The sequence below is a fragment of the Odocoileus virginianus genome, chromosome 15 (assembly GCF_023699985.2).
Source record: "Odocoileus virginianus isolate 20LAN1187 ecotype Illinois chromosome 15, Ovbor_1.2, whole genome shotgun sequence".
In the NCBI taxonomy this organism is placed as follows: Eukaryota; Metazoa; Chordata; class Mammalia; order Artiodactyla; family Cervidae; genus Odocoileus; species Odocoileus virginianus.
The window spans coordinates 41,469,150-41,490,128 of record NC_069688.1 but is presented as its reverse complement, the minus strand read 5'-3'; the positions used below and the strand labels follow the sequence as shown (position 1 = coordinate 41,490,128).

The 20,979-nt window shown below is 38.5% G+C and overlaps 1 long non-coding RNA gene across 4 annotated transcripts in view; it reads left to right on the top strand.

Annotated features, from left to right (window-relative positions):
* LOC110126619 (uncharacterized) overlaps positions 1-2,072 on the top strand; it is a 362,093-nt gene extending 360,021 nt beyond the window's left edge. For all 4 annotated transcript variants that reach the window (XR_011491488.1, XR_011491485.1, XR_011491487.1 and 1 more), the window contains one exon: positions 1,837-2,072. This is a non-coding gene — a long non-coding RNA (uncharacterized lncRNA). The remainder of the gene's footprint in view (positions 1-1,836) is intronic.
* The last annotated feature ends 18,907 nt before the right edge of the window (positions 2,073-20,979 follow it).

Here is a 20,979-nt window from a genome sequence, read left to right as displayed (position 1 = left end):
TCTTAGCCTATATTTCCATTTTTAATTTTCCTCGTTGACCTAGATTTCTGCTTGAACTCCAACCATCGCAACTCAGATACAGACTAGGAGAAAGAGAAAGAGGGAGGGCAATTTAAGCTGCGTATAAGTCCCACCCAAAGATTTTCCTTTAATGCTCCTGTATACTAGGATGCTGGGAAATGGCCTTCGTCTGCAGGGAACCTTCCACAGAGTTCTATCAGGAAGGAGAAAACCAAGTAGGCCTCTAGCAGTCTCCACCACAGTGTGCGGTTCTCAACTCTCCCTTAGAACCTGGGCGGGCATGTGTTCATATGGCAGCTGATACAGTCTTCTAAACCAACTTAATTCCATTAATGGTCTAGAAGACAAGCTTCTAGAGAACATTGGTCCAGCCTTATTAAAAATTTTTTTTCTGCTGAACCAGAGTACCACCTATTTTATCCACTCAGTGTGGTCTCTGTGTCTAAATGGGTTCTTTGGGTTAATAGAAGCATGTTTCAAATCTTTTGAAAAATGCAATTCATATGTTAAATTTGTTTTAATATAAATTTTTTTAATTTCATTTTTTTCATTGCAGTAAAAATAAAGAATGTCAGTCAGCTCAGTTTATACCAAATCAATAGGTCATATTAATTAAATTGTTTGAAACTCACTTTCTACAGCTGTAAAATGTGGTTAATGATTCTTCACTGGGGACATTAATATGAAAATTTCAAGCTCATGAATACAACATGTCTAGCCCAGCAAGTGGGTAATGCCAAAAACTTAGCAAATACCTATTTCACAGTTCCCACATATAACCAGTAGATAAAACTAGTTAGAAAATAGTAAAAATATTAATATAATATTAAAATACTGATTCAATATTTAGAATTTGCCAATCTGAAAATCTGCACATCTTTGCCATGATGCTATGTTCACATTTCTCCCCTTTTCACCAATGAATATCTGCCTCTGTAGATAGAGTTGTGACAGACCATTAGTACTAACAAGATAATCATTTAGATAACCAAATAAGATATAAAATACTGAATAAAATAAAGACTGTAATATCAAATGAAAATCAGTAGTTCCTCCATTATCAACATAATGTACTGGAAGATATATTAGAAGAAGGTATTAACTAAGTGTGTTAGTCGTTCAATCATGTCTGACTCTTCATGAGCCCTTCGACTGTAGCCCACCAGTCTCCTCTGTCAATAGAATTCTCCTGAAGTGGGTTACCATTTCCTTTTCTAGGGGATCTTCCTACCCAGGGATTGAACCAGGTCTCCTCCGTTGCAGGCAGATTCTTTACCGACTGAGCCACCAGCAAAGCCCTAAAACTATAACTAAAACTATAAAAACCTAGTGATTAGTTGATCAAGAATTTTCAAGACCTTTATGGGAAAAACTGTAAGACTTTACTGAATACCAATCAAGAGGTACTAATAGAAATGATATCTGTTCATGGTTAGGTAGAATTAATACTCTAAAATATAAATTCACCCTTAGCCTATGCATTAATCACAATTAAAATCCCACAGGATTTTTAATGGTATATGGCAAATTCATTCTAAAATTTACATGGAAAAATAAATGTATGAAAACAACGATACCAACTTAGAAAAAGGAGATCAAAGAGACTGAAATTGCCCAACCCAATCAGAAAGCCTATTCTCAAGCAATGGTAATTAAAAGCATGATATAATGTAAGAACAGATGACTAAGTCAATGGCACACATAAGAAAGACATGATAAAGAACCATGCATATATGCCTCTCCTTGCATTTTTGGCTAATTCTGACCTAAAGGAAACAGTAAATAAACCTCTTTGTGCTTGACTTGATTTTATAGGTGACTCAGAGTGGAGGTATTTTCTCATGCTCTGAAGAGACTCTGTCTTCTACCTACTTTCACGTAGACCACCTTACTTCAAGACAGGAAATGCTCCTTCATCACGTACTCTCCAAACTTTCTTTTGACTCCCTCTCCATCCTGAAGCCACTTTCATCCCCTGTTGTAAGAATAAAGAAGCAATCCTGTTCTATTATTTACCTCTTGGATCTACTGTAAAAGGTTATTTAATCTGAGTCTGACTCCTCTGCTGTTAAGTGAGAACAATAATAGAACCTCTCCAATAGGATTACTTTTACAGTTAAATCAGTTCTAAGCATTACATTTAATAGCATCAATTGTAGGACAACCTGCAGCCATGCTGTTTGTCTCTCCCATCAGCCCATTACCATGTATTCTCTGGGTCTAGTTTTCTTCTGTCTCAGCATGGTAATTAGAGCAGATACCATAATTTTTCTAGTAATGTTTAAGTAACACAAACAGTTCTGTAACAATAAAATGCAGTCTCAGGCTTGTATCAACACAGTCAGTCCACGTGATAGCCAAAATTTCAATCTTGCTTTAAAGTTAAAATATCTCCCTCTCTTCCCTTTCTGAGCTCAATTCTATGGCAGGAAAGAAGCCTGTGTTTGAGGAAGTAACCATGTGGTCAATTTTAAATTTTTTTTCCTTCAATTAACCTGCTACTTTAATCTCTTCTTGCTAATAGCAGTGGAGGAAGGGAGAAGATGAACCAAGTGCAGAGAAGTTCCTACTTGGACGGGATTGTCACATCAGTCTGGTCTTGGCATGCTGGACTTGGCAGGTGTTTACAGCTGAATCTTTTTCTTGTTGGTATTTACATTTGTTCTCCAGAGAACACCCTTGCTGGGAATCTCCTAAAAGATCCCCATTTGATGAGAACAAAAACACCCCTACTCTTGTTGGTTTCCTCACTCTTTTTTCAGTCCAAAGATATTGCTTGCTTCTTTGTATAAGGTCTGTTAACCTGATGGGCTTCCCGACTGGCACAGTGGTAAAGAATCTGCCTGTCAATGCAGGAGAAGCAAGAGACTTGGGTTTGATCCCTGGGTGGGGAAGATCCCTTGAAGGAGGAAATGGCTAACCCACGCCAATATACTTGCCTGAGAAATCCCATGAACAGAGGAGCCTGGTGGGCTACAATCAATGGGATTGCAATAAGATAGAAACGACTGAACAAGCACATGTTAACCTGATAGGAATGAAGATAATGACTTCAGAACAGCTCTCTCTCACATGTGACAAATACTGGGTCCTTAAAAACATGTACTTCCTACACCCAGAAAATTTTGGGAGTCCTGTCCGACCTCTTCTCCTTACATTGTCAAAGCAGCAAGATAGCTGTTGCTGTTAGATTTTCCAAGTGTCCCTCAGATTCCTATCCACTGTGGTCTTTGCATTGCATGTGACATATATTGAGCTTCTCAGTTCCCTTTTCTTGGGCTTCAGGGGACAGTGTCCTTCAAATCTTCTTCCTTAAAACTCAATACACAGCATTCTCCAAAGAAAGCTCCCCATTCTAACTCTGAATACTATTATGCCATTGACATGAATGAAGGGATGAGTCATGTAACTTATTTCTTGATACTATGTTTATAAATTTTGCATATGGTCGAGCACCTCCTTTGACATGTCCTTTTGTCTCATGATATCTTAGCCAAACTGCCATTTCAAATTAAAAAATATTAGTTCTTTTTATCACCCAAGGATAGCGGGCATAAGGGCTAACACTGGGGATAGAAGGATCAAAGGAAATTTCAGTTCTGTTATATTTTTAGAGGAATAATTAAAGTTTATATTGTGTGTAAAATTAAAAATACAGTAATCCTCATGGATAATATGTTTTTCCATTATTTAAGTAGATCCTTCTTTTCTCAGAGGCTACATACTACCTCTGCATTTATCAAGTTTCCACAGACATTGGTCTGTTTCTAAGCTCTCTATTCTGTTACTTTGGTAATAGAATCCTCTTATTTCTGTGCTGAATATTGCACTCTCTTAGTTATTACAAGTTTATGCAAACAATATCTAAAGAGAAAATCCCCCTCCTTGAATGGCCCTTTTCCATAAGAGGGCCTTGGCTTTTCTTGGCCTTCTGGCCTTCATAAAGATTTTAGAATCAGTGTCTCAAAATCATAATGAATGATTTGAAGATCACCCTTTATTGTCCAACCCCCAAAGTCTATGATACAAGAAGAAATAAGTTTGCTATAATTAAACATATGGATCAAACCTGTTCTCTCTTTAGAGGTGACCGACTCCCTTTTTATTTCCAGATAACTGAAGTGATGTTGGCCAATCACAAACTTTCTTGTGGGAGAATTGAGCAGTAGTTTTCCCTTTAATATGTAATAGAGATAGTATTAAGCAGCAACCATGTACAAACACCTCATGACTTAATGCAAGATAGATATATAGGCTAGAGAAGTTCCTGTGTTCTATTTCATTCCCCTTGTTATATTACACATAAATACCATTTGGAAGTGGAACAATATGTATTGTACTATATCATGTTCTTTTAGTGACAGTTTAGCAAGTCCATATCTTTTCAGATGAAGAAAGCTTTGTAACATGGCAAATGACCAACAAAGGCTCTAATCCATCATTTAAAGAATTTGACAATGGTTCTTGACACATTCTATCCCTTGCTTTTTCACTTTAAAATTATGGTAATATTTTCAGGTCAACACATAAAGACTCAACTCATATGTTTGCACAACACTACTGGGAATACTGCAATGAACAAAATAGTAAAACGTCTGTGAATAAAGCTTTAATTATTTTTTTCTCTAACATAGCATTACCAGAGACTCTCCTGCTTTCCCTAGGTGAAGTTGATTACCACTGCAATTTTGCCATTATCTTCTCTCTGAATTTACCTCTAGTCTGGCACATTTGTCTTAACACAATGACTTATTTCCGTCCTTTGATGGTCATATTATTCATCACATTTCTGAAACTTCTTTCTTCTTCTTCCATTGAGCTTTGAACATTAATTTCTTTGTTATGCCCTAATCTTTTTCCAAGTCTTTTTCTACAGTTGCTTGGGTTTATCAGGGCTTTCCTTGGAGAAGTGAAAACCTAATTCTTCTTCTTTGTATCCATAGCTTCTAGCCTAACGCAAAGATCCACATTGGACCCATAAATAAGGGTTAGATGAATGAAATCTCTCAAATTTTCCCCAATCACTTCCATGGAAAGGACTCTACAATATTTTAAGTAGTATTTAGATACTTCTGAATGTCATTTCATCTCCAAACATCTAATATTTTAAAAACTGAGTTGTTCATTTTTTCTCACCACTACCCTTCACTCAGCCAGATCTCCTTTTTGACTTTTTACAAACTTTAACCATCCTGTTTTGAGCTAATTCTAATTCACTGACTTCCTTTTCTCTCAGCTTATATCTTGTCTCCCATCAAGTTCTACTTCTGCTAAGTCGCTTCAGTCGTGTCCGACTCTGTGCGACCCCATGGACAGCAGCCCACCAGGCTCCTCTGTCCACAGGATTCTCCAGGCGAGAGCACTGGAGTGGGTTGCCATTTCCTTCTTCACAAGTTCTATTAAGGAGATTTTATTCCTAATATTTCCCACAACCATCCTTTCCTTTCTTTTCTCCAATTAACAGCCAAATTGAAGGTATGCATCTTCTAAAGCCAGGTCTACTGCTATATATGCCTAACAGAGTGACTCATAGACACTCAAAGGATGACTACATGTCATGTGTGAACAGTAAATTATGTGCTCAGCATCCTTTTTTTCCACAAGGAAACTTTTTATTTTATACTACAGTATAGCCAATGAACAATGTTGTCATGGGAAGTTGCCTTGAACTTCCTCCTGCCTTGAAGGAGGTCAGTTGTCACAACTGTCAGGGACAGAAGAACAAAAGAAAGTTGGATTCACTGGTGATGTTCTAAGACCAGCAGGCTGGTCTTAGAAGAATTTATAAATGTTCATCACAGGACATCATTAGTGAAGCTGGATATTGTAGTCATCCTTCTGAACTCCTTTATTTACCATTTACCCTTTTGAAGAGCTTCCCTCATCCTCTCCTGCCTGCTGAGCACTCTCTCTTCTAAATGCCTCCCTTTAGCTCTCACTATCTTGAGTATTGTTCACAGCTCAAGACTTCCAGCATTTCCACTGAGTCCCATCCTCTTAGATTAGTGATCTTTGAAGGCATTGCATGCTAAGCACTTCAGTCGTGTCCAACTCTTTGCAACACTGTTGACTATAGCCCGCCAGACTCTTCTGTCCATGGGATTCTCCAGGCAAGAATACTGGCATGAGTTGCCATACCCTCCTTCAGGGGATCTTCCCAACCCAGGGATTGGACCTGTCTCCTACATCACCTTCTCTGGCAAGTGGGTTCTTTACCACTAGTGCCATCTGGGAAGCCCTTAGAAGGTATTAGCTAATCAGATTTACTCATCCATTAATTCCATGAATATTTAACAAGCAGTACAATTCCAGGATTGTTTTGGGCACTGAAAATAAAAGCTAGTGCCTGCAAAGACACAGCTAGCTAATTTGCTACCCATTCTCCCTGACGCTCTCAATATGTCCAGTTCTTAGGAAGGCAGTATATTATGGTTAAGGGCATGAGCATAAGACATTGTGTGGGTTCAGATCTTAGCTATATCCCTCTCAGTATGTGAGATAGTACAATTATTTAAACTCTCTGTGTTCAGATGCATCATCAATAATAATATTTTGCTCAGACTTTGTAGTAAGAATTATAAAAACTCTCAAAATAATGCTGGTACCTATTAAACATTCAAGAAATAATGGCTATTAAGAGGAGGCCCTAAGTGCTCTGAGCATTTCAGATCTTGGGATTTGTCGGGGTGGATATATGGAAGTTACGGCAATGTGTGCTGTACCAGTTCCAACTTCTTCTCTGCCTGTGTGCCTGTGTGTTCTATGAGGTTGATTGATATTGATTGATTAGTTGATGACTTTGGGATAGTGAGTGAGTTTTGGTTGTTAATCAATACAGAAGTTAAGCACGGATGACCTTCGGAGTCAGGCAGAACTAGGTTCAAATCTTTCTTTGCCAATTATGTGCCATAAGATCATAAAAGAAGTGGGGTTAATGATTCTATGTCCTTTCTTCATTTAATCAATGTTTACTGGGCACTTACTGCATGCCAAACTATTCTATGCCCTGGGAATACAGTCGTGAACCAAAGAGATATGATCTTGACACTAGTGGTACCTACAATTAGGTGAACAGAGGTAACATGTAAACAAATAAAAAGATAATTTTAGCCACTTCCTAAAGTCACTGTGAGGGTTAATAAATGCTGTAGGAATGGACAGCACTAGGATGAGAGAAGCTCATAATCCAATGTGGGAACTAACCACAAATAGGTATTTTTCATATGATATAGAGAAAGCAATAACAACAGTCATTACTGTGAGGACTGGGGGAAGGTAAGATCCCTAAAGTGGTAGACTCTGGGCCCTAAGCAGGAGGAGTAGAGTGGTGATGGACTGCAGGGAGGATTAGAGAAGCTTTTGGGGGCCATGTTTGTCCTCTAAGGCCATATTTTCCCTCATCTTAAGTCAAATGCCAGTGCCTGGATTATTTTCCAGGTCAGCTTATTCCATCACACTGGACCTCTACTAAAATATCTTCTTTTCCTAGATCTCTCTTTCCCAAATGCCCAAGGCAATATTTTTCTAGATGCTCTTTTCAACACCAGTAATGATTATTAGATTTGAGAGCCCAACACAAATTGGAAGTGGGAAGTGCCAATCAGCTACAGAATTTCCTTTTTGCTCTTGTAATCTCATTAAGAGGAGCATTTTTTCAGGTATGCCATCTCTCTTCCATATCTTTCTCTGTACCTCTTCCATTTCCTGATATCAAATTCACCTTTAGGAAATTGTATCTGGTGGGAAATTATAGCAATTCCTGACCTAAACACTCTTGGCAAAAGTCCAGCTTCCTAGCAATTGACCGATCACTCTGGCCTCTAAGCTGGACAGCACAGAGCCACCTCAAATAGCTCTTACAGGAACCTTGGTAGATGTAAACAAAATGAGATCATAGAAAAGAGTGCCCTGTAAACACCAAAACCCATATCTTGACTTTTAAAAAGGCACCATTAAGTTTTATTTAAAGCCTCCAGGTCCCTTTAAAAATCTAAAGTGATTTATAGGAAAGTCTTTTCGGAACACCTGGAAAATTTACGTGGATAAACAAACACTTGTGACTTCAAGGATCTTCTTTCTTCTTTAGGATGTACTGGAACATAAGAGTGTATTTTATACAGAATTTTAACAATTTACAATTTAACAATTACCAAGCAGTTAAAAAAAAGAAAGTAGGATTTCTTCCAGATATAGGTGCCAAAACAACTTCTCTCATTTTGGCCCTCTCAGGTCAATTTCAAGGCCTATATGTGTCTGTGGATTTTTTTTTTTTCTTTTTAATTCCACTTGTAGCAACACATGTCAAATTGAGCACCGCAGCCAAAGAGTGACTTAAAATTTAGACTGGAATATCTCTAGCTTGCTGAAAGAGTTAGGAGTGTGTATGATTACTTAAAATTTCTGTGTGACTACAGGTATCAATTCTGTGCAGAGTGCCCCTTGAAGGTGAAATTTTCATAGACACCTAGACTGGAAAAATGATGTCAGCTAACTTATGAGCTGAGTTTTGCGAGCGTGTGCACATGACATTGATGAGAGAAACAGGTAGACTGAAAGGAATTCTCTCTGTTATCTTCTCCCTACCCTCACTTGCCCTGAGAGACCCACCTACACTCCTGGCTGATGACTCCCAAATCGGTCATCTATACCTCTTGACAGCTCCAGGCCTAGGACCCTAAGCCTCATTATGTCCAAAAGCTAAATGCACTATTTTCCTTACCAAGTTATACCAGCACCCTCACCTTTATATCATAATGGTCTACTATTCAGTTACACAGAACTGAAAGCTCTTACTGCTTCTCAGGAATTCTCAAATGTGTGACAGTGTCCTTATTCTAGCACTCATATTAATGGAGAGTCAAAGAGGAGTTAAGATTGTAACAGAGAAGGTCTAATTATCTACTCCAAGAAACTCCTTTGATTTGAGCAACATTGTCACAATTTTCTGCACAGTTTTCATAGAAAGTGTGAATAATGCGTTATAACCTATCACCATTGAAAAAGCCACTTCAAGCATGCTGTTCATTTGTTTTGTGGCTCAGGGTTTGTTTTTGTTTTTTTTTTAAACTACTCACTGAATTCCAGATTTATTTGATTTTCAATAGTTTTCCTGTTTCTGTTCCAGGATCTAATCCAAGGTACCACTTTGCGTTTAGTTGTCATAAACCCATGCTCTCTTCTGTGACAATTTCTCAACCTTTCCCTATCTTTCACAACCTTGACAGCTTTGAGGAAGTAGTCAGCCATGTCCCTCAATTTGGGTTTGTCTGATATTTTTCTTACCAGGGCTTTGGCTTTTGGGAAAAAGTGCCACAGAGGTGAGAAGCCTCTCTTATGTATTAGCAGGGGAGATGTGATATCCATGTAACATGATGTTAATGTTACTCTTCATCATTTGGTTAAAGTGGTGTCTGCCAGGTTTTTCCACTGGAAAAGTTACTATTTTTCCATTTCCATACTCTACCATAAATGCATTTTTATCTCAAAAATCTCAAGTTTTCTAATAAACTTTTATTTTATTACTTTTTTCTTTTATAATCCTGTAACATGTAGCACCTTCTTCCAGGAAAAGGGAAATTCAAACTTATTTGAATTTCTTCCTGGAATGTAACATAATCCAAGGTCATCTTTTCAACAAATATTTTTGAAATATTAAAATATAACTCAACCCTGTGCTGACTGTTCCATATAGAACATTTACATCAATATCATGACTCATGGTTGTAATGCATTTGAGTTACTCTTGTCATTAATTGACTAGATTTCCTAGAACTTATAAAAGCTCACTTATATGAATAGTCTTTATGACATTAATCAATAAAGAAAGCACTCAGAAATACCCTCCTTTTATACAGAAAGGCATTGTAATATATTTATGTGACATTTTTGAAAAGTTTTAGCAAAAAGAAATATATCTGAAATATATATGTTGAGTTCTGATTTGCTTCAGAGGAAAAAGTATAAAAGCATAGTTTCATTTAAAACTATATGTAACTCCAAAGCTTACTCTTATCATTGAAAAAAAATGTGTATGCAATAAAACATTATCTGTGACATAATTTTTATTTTTTATTTTTTTCATTTATTTTTATTAGTTGGAGGCTAATTACTTTACAATATTGCAGTGGTTTTTGTCATACATTGACATGATTTTTTAAATGAAAATGTTTATATCTCTTTCCTTCCTTAATGGTCATCTAATTCAAAGTTTGTCAATCATGTTCACATAAGTTGTATTTGTGTGCTTCCTGAACCTCTAATGCTAAAGAGAATGTTTGCAGACTTGACTCACACCTGATAAGAAATGAGGTCAAATAATTGAAATATTACATTTAGATTCATAATATTAGACTCATAATAATAGTGTAAGGAGCTTTGCCTTACATTTTGATTAGCTCCCAGACAAGTATCTAGCCCATGTCTTATATCTGTAGAATAGTTGTGTAATTACAAACTGCAACAGCAAATGACTAAGTTTTGAAACCTGGAGTATAGGTTAAGAGTATAAAAGAGGCATAACTTACAGCTAAGTGATATTTACTGCTGGAATGTCGGCATGTCTGGTGATGGACTTCAAGAGCCTATTTCATCCAAAATTTGCTAGACACTGGGGTAGAAGGCAGCACTCTGGTGCTTGTGAGACAGTTCAGTTCAGTTCATTCGCTCAGTCGTGTCCAACTCTTTGTGACCCCATGGACTGCAGCACACCAGGCCTCCCTGTCCATCACTAACTCCTGGAGTTTACTCAAACTCATGTCCATTGAGTCAGTGATGCCACCCAACCATCTCATCCTCTGTCACCCCCTTCTCCTCCCGCCTTCAATCATTCCCAGAATCAGGGTCTTTTCAAATGAGTCAGGTATTCACATCAGGTGGCCAAAGTATTGGAGTTTCAGCTTCAACATCAGTCCTTCCAATGAATATTCAGGACTGATTTCCTTTAGAATGGACTGGTTGGATCTCCTTGCAGTCCAAGGGACTCTCAAGAGTCTTCTCCAACACCACAGTTCAAAAGCATCAGTTCTTCGGCACTCAGCTTTCTTTATAGTCCAACTCTCACATCCATACGTGACTACTGGAAAAACCATAGCTTTGACTAGACGGACCTTTGTTGGCAAGTTAGAGACTGAGCATTGCCTAAAACACAAGAACATACTTCCAGCTTTTGTGGGTAAGAAAGCATAGCTTCTGCTGCATCTGTAGTTCAAGAACAGGGTGTTTCTTGGCACTAGGAAGGTTTCAAGGCATTAGCTGTGGTTGTAGAGGCATTGACAGTGCCTAGCTATGGGAGCATCAACAAGTGGCTGAGATGACAACCGGTGATGTCCTGTAGATGCTGCTATAAGTGCTGGACTGTGGCTAGAATAGATCTCATCAGTCCAGTTGTTGGAGGCTGAAGATGTATGGGCCCAAGCTCATCTGAGCCAACTTTCTTAATCACCAAGCTATCCATGTTATTGTGCTGGTTAGCTTGCTTGATAAGGATGGTACAAACCCTTGGCTTACCATCAAGAATCTGACACACATGTCAACACTGGGAATAAAGGTTTTCCAGCAACTAACTGGGAACTTTATTCCCAGCAACCAACTGGGAATAAAGGTTTAAAGTAGAAATAAAGAATTTGAGATCACCCACTGGTATCTCTAACCACAATTTCCGGTTCTTAAATAGTTTAATTGTGATAAATGAAATAAGGCATCTCACAAAACATATTTATTTTATGGTTTTGTTTTTCCTTTCTCCTGATAGGGCAATTTGTCTCCTGCTTGGCAAAAATGCTAAGAGCAGTACATAGAGTGACCACTTGGTGTCAGGAGCTACTAACTATTCTTATAAAGGAACCAGAATTTTCAGCCTCAAAAAGAACAGTCATTTTAAATAATTTGTCTTCTTGATTTTCTCTAACCTTGATGCTTTGACTACTTAACATTGTAATACGATCCCAAGAATTCTGATCAAGATATTCATAATTAGAACTAGTCCTGAATTTAATGCTAAAATGTTTAAAAGATATCTATGCTGCATGTTAATTTTAAAGTTGTATTGATCTGTTTGTAGAGATCTGTTAGATGTAATAAGTAACAACTCTAGAGATAACTGAATACATGTCCTCCTCTATATTACGACAGGGTTGGCCTAGAAAGAATATGGCATTACTGGTAAAGAACATGCCTGCAATGCAGGAGACACAAGAGACCCAGGTTCAATCTCTGGGTTGGAAGATCCCCTGGAGGAGGCCACGGCAACCCACTCCGGTATTTTTGCCTGGGAAATCCCACGGACAGAGGAACCTGGAAGGGTATAGTTCATGGGGTCACAAAGAGTCGGACACAACTGAGCACACGCACACGCACACACACAAAGGAAAGCTTTGGAGTCAAGCAATCATAACTTAACAGCCCAGCCACTTTTTAGCTGCATCATCTAAGTAAAATAAGTAACTTGAGTTCCTGTTTCCTCATTTGAAAAATGAGGATAATAATACCCTCCTTAACAGATTATTATCATCAATACATGTTCAGTGTCCCAACCTGATGTCAGGTTCTAGAGCAGGCTCTTAGCAAACTACATCTAGTATTTTATAGTAAGTTAGATATCATGTAGCTATGCCTACTTGAACATTCTATGATTCAAGTATCAAGAATTTTCTAGGATTTTCTTCAATCTTAGTTAAATCCAATGAGGAATCAAAATGTATCAGTATCTGATGCTATTTATTTTATTATGACTTAAGCTTGCAAAATTATTTTGAAAAATTAGACATAAATTGAATTATCTTTTATGTCCTTTCATCAATTCACTATGACATATTAATATTAGACATTATTTAGAGATTTTGATTCACTTTTTTCTCTTGTATGTCATATACAACCTTATAAATATATATATTCCAACCTTATAAATATATATATTATAAACCTATAAATATATTCCAATCTTATAAATCTCAATACTTTAAAAATTTTACTTTGTCCTCAAATTTATATCATTTTTATTTTCTCATGATCTAAAAATTGAAAGTGAGTGAAAGTGAAAGTCACTCAGTCATGTCCAACTCTTTGCAATCCCATGGACTATACAGTCCCTGGAATTCTCCAGGCCAGAAAACTGGAGTGGGTAGCCTTTCCTTCTCTACAGGGTCTTCCCAACCAACCCAGGGATCAAGCCCGGGTCTCCCGCATTGCGGGCGGATTCTTTACCAGCTGAGCCATAAGGGAAACCAAAAATTGAAAAAGATTTACCAAAAATTTTTTAAAAAGAAATAAAGAAATGTTATACCAGAAATTCTGATGACAGAGAAATGAAAGAGTGTATCTAAATTAGGTTTTCACCCCCTTACTCCATCCTAATAGGCAAGAAAGCATCTGAGGTGGAGCAAGGATGAAATAACGTATGCTCAGGTAGACAAGGTTTAGCTTGGTTTTGCAATCAGACAGACATAAGTTCAAATCCCTGTGGTGCCATTTTCTTGCTGTGATACTCAATTTAAGATACTAATTCTCTCTGAGCCTTAGTACATAATAGGAATACATAGAGTGCTGTATTGAGTAGATGAGAAATTACATCAAACTCTCATTAAGGTACCTAGTCTATATTTAGTGTTAACTAGCTAACTAATTAACAAGATAAATAAATAGAACCTTTGCCCCAGTTCATAATCAAAGTTCCATTTTGGAGACCACCTGGTTTCTTCCTTCCTGTCATAGCCAGAATGTGTCCTTATCCTGGACCTTCATCTCCTGAGGTTTGGCTTATTCTAGATCTCTAGTTCCTCAGATCATTGCTATGCTGAAACATGAATAATAAGACCTAGATTCTCTTTAACTCATAATCTCTCAGTAAATGTCTTTCATCAGCCCTGCAAGACCCCACAGAGTTCTCCCAGCCTGGATCCCTTCCATTTTCCTGAAAATTCATACCTGTGATTCCATCAACACTTACTGGAAAGCCAGGATAAGAAGCTGACTGAAGATAGAAAATTTTAACTTGCGGCACTTCTCAGCCACCCCTACAAATACCAGTGGAACGTTTGGACATCACCCACTTCACTTCCCTGGTGGCTCAGACAGTGAAGCATCTGCCCTCAAGGCAGGAGACCCGGGTTCTATCCCTGGATCAGGAAGACCTCCTGGAGAAGGGAATGGCTACCTACTCTAGTATTCTTGCCTGGAGAATTCCATGGACAGAGAAGCCTGGTGGGCTGCAGTCCAAGGGGTCACAAAGAGTCAGACAGGGTTGAGGGCGTGGGTACACACGCACACACACACACACACACACAGCTTCATCTTCATCCCCTGATATCTGAAGCAACCAAGGATTAAATCTCTCCTTATTTCCTTTCATGAGGAAAAGCAATCACAGTAAAATAAGAGCTCTTCTCCCAAGGTTGTGCCATGGGAGCTGAGAAGAAAGGCACAGTTCAAATAGTAGAAAAACAGAGATGAGAAGTACTAATATAGTGGCGATTTGGGACTGTGATAGTAGAGAAAAATCACTCTGGGAAGGTAAGTTAGGAAAGTATTCAAGAATGTAAAGAAGAGGAAAACGTTCAACTATTTTAATTAGATTTAATGAATCACAGGCTTGGATTTTCATAAATGTTTGAGACACCTAAGTAAACATTAGGCCCTAATTCCCTTGGTTGTCACAACTTTCAAGCACAAATTTTGGGAAGGAAAAGTGAGTGGGGGACTTGTTCAGAATTTGAGCTCTCCTGCACACAGCCCGGTTTAGTATAGATTAATAGTAGTTTATTACATCTGATCCCTCAATGCAATTTTAATAAGACTGTACAAATTTTGGGCTAATGGTAAAAGTGGCTCCAGAATCAATCATGATAGCTCTCAGAGTGATAGCTGAGAGGACAATGTGGATACTGCTTAAATTGGAATTATATTTTTGAGAGAAGAGATTTTGGGACTAAAGTATCCAATTGAAGAACCAGACTCAGGCAACACTATGTCAATGAAAAAGTTCAAAAGTCTGAATAGAATTGTGACCACAAATTTGTTTTTAATTCTGGCTCCATAGATATGCCTACATTTTTCTTTAGAAATATGGGCTTCACAACTAAGGGTTTGCATGCCTCAATGAAGATTGAAGATCCCACTTGCCACAACTAAGGCCTGACACAGCCAAATAAATAAATAAACATCTCTAAAAAAAAGAGAGAAAGAAATGACTGTAGTTAGTTCTGCCTGGTTCTACCCACTATTTCCTCTAGATTCTACCTAAGAAGTATACCCATTCCCAATGAAAGAAGATAGGGAAGATAGTTTCTGTCAGTAGAGTAAGTCTGTGGACAAAATATACTATTAAATATTAAAAACCTCTTTTATGAGATTTTTATAAAATATAAAAATCTTTTGTAACAATATTAGAGGACGTGTGATAAGTTAAAAATGAAAACTTACAGGACTTCCCACTCTGCCTATAACTAATAGAACATCAAACCTAGCAAAGTATAGCAATAGAATTAAAAGGATTGACTGTTGCCACTGATTTAATGAGGAGTGGGGATATATAAGAAAAGTTTAGAATTATTCACAGGTTTCTAATTTGGTTGGACAAATGATATGGTGAACAAGAAGAGTAAGTGGAATATTGAGATGCCTTTTAGTGAATATGTCCATATATAGTTCAGTATGTGCATTTGGAACCTAACAGAGAATCTGTGTTGAGAGATATGATTGGTGGTTGAAGCCACAGAAATGGAAAAAATCACAGAGACAGAATACATACATAGTGAACTGCAAAGGGCCAATGATGAAGCCTTGATGAACACACATATTTAAGAGGGAGACAATGAAAAAAAGAGCACACCAAATAAACTAGGAAGATAACACGTTGTTGTGTATTGCTCTTAAGAATGAGCATGAAAGAAAAAGTCTCCTTGTAATGGAAAGGAAAAGAACCAGTGATGTTTGGAGAAAAATGACAGACAGGTGGCACCTTCACCAAATATTCAAAGTTAACATCATAGAATGGAATTGGACACACACACTGAGCCTCCTGATATGCTGCGTTAAGATCACTATAGCATTTCCATGGCATTCTTGCCAAAAGTTCAGAACCTGAGTCTGATCGTGAGGAAACAGACAAATCCAAACTGAAGGACTTCCTTAAAAAAAAAAAGTTCTGTACTCTAAAAGTAGCAATGTCAGCAATGTCATGAAATACAAAAGATAGCTCAGGAACTATTCCAGCTTAGAGAAGACTAATGCATGAGCCTGAATTTTCTTCTGCTATAAAGGACACTCTTGGGATAAGTGATGAAATTAGAATAGAACAAGTAGATTCAATAACAAAAAAATAAACTAGGAAGAAAATGTAGAAAAAATACTTGGAGATGTGGTGTCATGGGGCAACAGAGATGAGGGCTTCACAAAGAAAGTATTTAAGAATGCCAAATATTGATGAGGTCAAGTAAGATGTAATGTAAAAAAAAAAAAAAATCCCTGAATTTGACAAGTGGAATTCTATAGGGGATGTGTGCCAAAGTACATTTATTGAAGCAGTGGGAACCAAAGCCAGATTGCTATGAATTGGCAAATCACAAAAGTAAGAAAGTGGAAATAGTGGATGCAGATCTGTTAAGGAGGTTGGCTGTGCATTAGAGGAGGTTTGACAGTATTTAAAGGAGTCATGGGATGGAAGGAGAGCTCCCTGCTCCTTTTTAAAGGGAACATGGAATTGAGGCCTTTTTTAATGGTTAAAATTTTGATCATGTTTACGAGTTGGGGAAGTTGAGAGTGAAACTACAGAAGAGAGGACAGACAACAATGATCAGGGTTCTGCAAGTGAAATCAGGGATGGGAAGCAAAGAGATAGATGAAGGTGTTAATAGTAATGGAGAGGTAGCAAGTTTTGTATACTGTCTGTATACAAAATGTTTGTATATGTTTGTAACTGTGACTAAAATGAAGCAGATGACTAACAGTTGTATAGGTGAAAGGAAGGTAAGAGACAATGATTTGGAGAAGCACATAAGGTTGCCCCTTAACCATAAATAAGCACATCTATGAGGGTAAAAATAATCATGTTAGCAAGTTTTGACTGAAATCTAAAGAAAGAAGGGCTCAATCTAGAAGAAGTCAACCAAAAGGACTCAAACCAGACACCAAAGAAAGTATAAAACGGGTGAAAGATACAGAAACTGGCCTGACTCATTCATGGATCAAGGTGCTCAGTCAGGTTCACCCAACAGGTCTATCACTGTAGAAATATAACAGAAGATCCTAGTGCCTTTCGATAGTCACATATCTTGTTTAACTTCCTTTGTTCTTATTTTATTCTCACTAAGGACTACGAGTGGGACACGACTGAGCGACTTCACTTTCACTTTTCACTTTCATGCATTGGAGAAGAAAATGGCAACCCACTCCAGTGTTCTTGGCCTGGAGAACCCCAGGGACGGGGGAGCCTGGTGGGCTGCCATCTATGGGGTCGCACAGAGTCAGACACGACTAATGCAGCTTAGCAGCAGCAGCAGCCGGCGTAGGAGATGTGTGAGACATGGATTTGATGCCTTGGTTGGGAAGATCCCCTGGAGAAGGTCATGGCAACCCACTCCAGTATTCTTGCCTGGAGAATCCCATTGTCAGAGGAGCCTGGTGGGCTACAGTCCATGGGGTCGCAGAGTCGGACATCGCTGAAGCGACTTAGCACACACGGGAGGTAAAAGAGAATAACTGTTACTAGAATAATCTAAATTTCCTCAAAACATGTATCACCATTTTAAAAATATTTATTCGGTGCCTACTTGTGAGTCATGAAGTATTGGTTATTATCTATGCATTTAATAAACAAAATAGGGATTTGAAATGCAGCATTCATTGAATTTTTATATTTGATTAATAGTTCCTCCAGAGATCTCCATAGAATTCTAAGGATATACACTAAAATTTATTATTTGAATAGTAAACATACTTTATTGACCTGGCTATGGCACTTCAGTTACTGAAATTAAATTGCACTAACCCTGTGAAAATAACAAAATTTAAATATGTCAATATGAGATTCTTTCTTAGAACTTAAGTTTGATTATTTTGGTGAAACAGGTTGCAAAATAGAAGGTGTATAATCCTAAGGAAATGAAAACTTCTGAGAGTTCAATTGCACAGGTTTCATCTTCTCAACTTACCTGGAAACATGTTAGCAAGAAAAATATATATTCCTTTCCCTTATGTGATATTGTTTGAGTTAACTGTGTTTCTTTACTCCCTTTAAAAGACAGATGGGGACCTGATGTTATTAATAAGTTGTTATACTTTTAGAAGGATAAAAATTCATCCTAAATCTTGATTTCTCACATTCAGTAGGGTAATGAAGTGTTGAATGCAGAGTCAAGGAAGAAATCAAGCTAAAAATGAGAATGGTGTTACTAGTTGAGAAGTGATTTGTTGTCTACCTTGGACCTTGACAGAATAACAGAAATTCTCTGTTTATAGATGCAGGCAGGATTTGTGCCTAACTTTCTTCTCTATGTGCTGTGCTTAGTCACTCAGTCATGTCTGACTCTTTGCGACCCCATGGTTGTAGCCCGCCAGGCTCCTCTGCCCATGCGGATTCCCCAGGCAAGAATGCTAGTGTGGGTTGTCATGCCCTCCTCCAGGGGATCTTCCCAACCCAGGGATCGAACCCAGGTCTCCTACATTGGAGGCAGTTTCTTTACCATCTGAGCCACCAGCTATACAATGCAGGAAATTAAACATTCAGGTTACTAGTATTCTCTTTGATCGAATCTAAACCCACACAGTTCTCTCAATTGTTTGTAACTGAAGGTTATCTGACTCAAGAACCTTCATGTCCAACTAGATCTGTAGTAGAAGTCATGGGGTCTGGACAAGAGCAGAAAATAACTCTTCAGGGAAATATATTTGGGGGATAAAGCACATGGAAGGTAAAATACCCACTGAGGTACAAATCTATTTCCAAACAAGTGTAGAAAACATCAGTGGTTTAGATAGACTGGTTGGCAAGATATTTCCTCTCAGTGATCTGTGACTGGGTCTTTAGATTACTTAGTACAGGCTTTTAAAATTGACAAGTATTTTGTAGCTGATCTCAATAAAAGGAAATTGATCCCAATGTACCTCTTTTTAAAGTTGCCATAACTTTATAGTGAAGAGACAGTGAATCTGAATCAAACAGATGGCTAATTAAGTACAGTTTCTATGGAGAATGAAGTTCAAAGACTGTTCTTCAGAAAACAGACCACTTAGTCAACTGGCCCTCTGAGTGCATTATTATGCTATGCAGTTAATACCTGTATTTTACATGATATTCTATGTGATATTGCTTCAGCTTATCCCCAGATTATCCACCAGTTGCCTCTCACTGCCTTTATTGCTACCAAGCCACCATCATCTCTTACATGAATTGCTCTAAAAGCTCCTTTACTCTGTTTTTCCCCCTTTTCTGTCTCATAGTCTCATCTCAATACTAGTGAGAGAAAAAAGCATGTATATTATCTAGGGTGAAACAGATCACCAGCCCAGGTTGGGTGCATGAGACAAGTGCTCAGGCCTGGTGGACTGGGAAGACCCAGAGGGATCGGGTAAGAGGGAGGTGGGAGGGGGGATCAGGATGGGGAATACATGTAAATCCATGGCTAATTCATTTCAATGTATGACAAAAACTACTGTAATGATGTAAAGTGATTAGCCTTCAACTAATAAAAATAAATGGAAAAAAAAATAAATAAATAAAAGCCAGACAAGGTCACTTCTCAAACACTGTAATGGGTCCCATTTCACCAGCAGACTAAAAGCCAGAGTCCTCACGGGGACTGACTTGTCAATGGTTTGGGTTCTCCGAAGGCAGAGCCTGAGAAGATTCCTGTAAAAGTGATGTGCTGAGAGTCTGATTCCTGGTGCAGCCTGGATGAGAGTGAAGCAGAATGGAGAAAGAGAAAGAGCTGAGAAAGGATATAAAATCTCAGGCAAAGTCCACCTTGACCCTGAGCCACCTTGACTCTGGGGTCCAAATGGATCACAGAGCGAGTCCCTCTTAAGGCAAGGAGATCAGCTTTGGAAATACTCATAGCTGTCAACACACTGTCCATTGTCTGTGTGCAAGGGGGTCGACCTCCCACCACATGTGGCTCCTTCAGCTGAGTCCTCCTAGCGCTGCATGGGCCTGTTAAGGAGGCTTAGAGCAAGCCGCAGAGCACCTACTATACTGACCCACGGGGCCCCAGAGGCTCTGGTACCCGGGACCTCTCTGACCTCATCACCTGTCACTGTCCATCTCTGCTGGCTGAGACAGCAAAGATCCCCTGGAGAAGGGATGGTGTTCCACTCCAGTATTATTGCCTGGAGGATTCCATGGACAGAGGAGCCTGGTGGGCCTGAGTTCATGTGGTCACACATGAGCAAACATCAAACACATGAGGTCACATAAATCAGACACAACTGGGCAACCAACACAAAGACAATACACATACCCATTCTTTTTCAGATGCTTTTCCATATAAGTTATTACAGAATATTGAGTGGCACCCCCTGTCCTATACAGTGGGTCCTGCTGATTATCTACTTCCTTTATAGCAGTGTGTAAATACTAATCCCAGCCTCCTAATTTATCCCCTACCCCACCAACCTTTTGACACTTTCTTTCAAAATAAATTTGTTTAGGGATTTCCCTGGTGGTCCAGTGATTGAAAATCTGCCTTTCAGTTCAGGAGATGTGAGTTCAGTCCCTGCTCTGGGAACCAAGATCCCATCCTGGACATTTTAGAATGTTTAACAGCACCCTGGTCTCTACTTAGGGATCTACTCAGCACTATTTCCCTAGTTGTTACAATCAAAAATGGTCAACCCTGCTGGCTCCTCTGTCCAAAAATTCTCTAGGCAAGAATCCTGGAGTGGGTTGCCATTCCCTTCTCCACGGGATCTTCCCAACCCAGGGATTGAACCCAGGTCTCCCAAATTGCAGGCAGATTCTTTACCATCTGA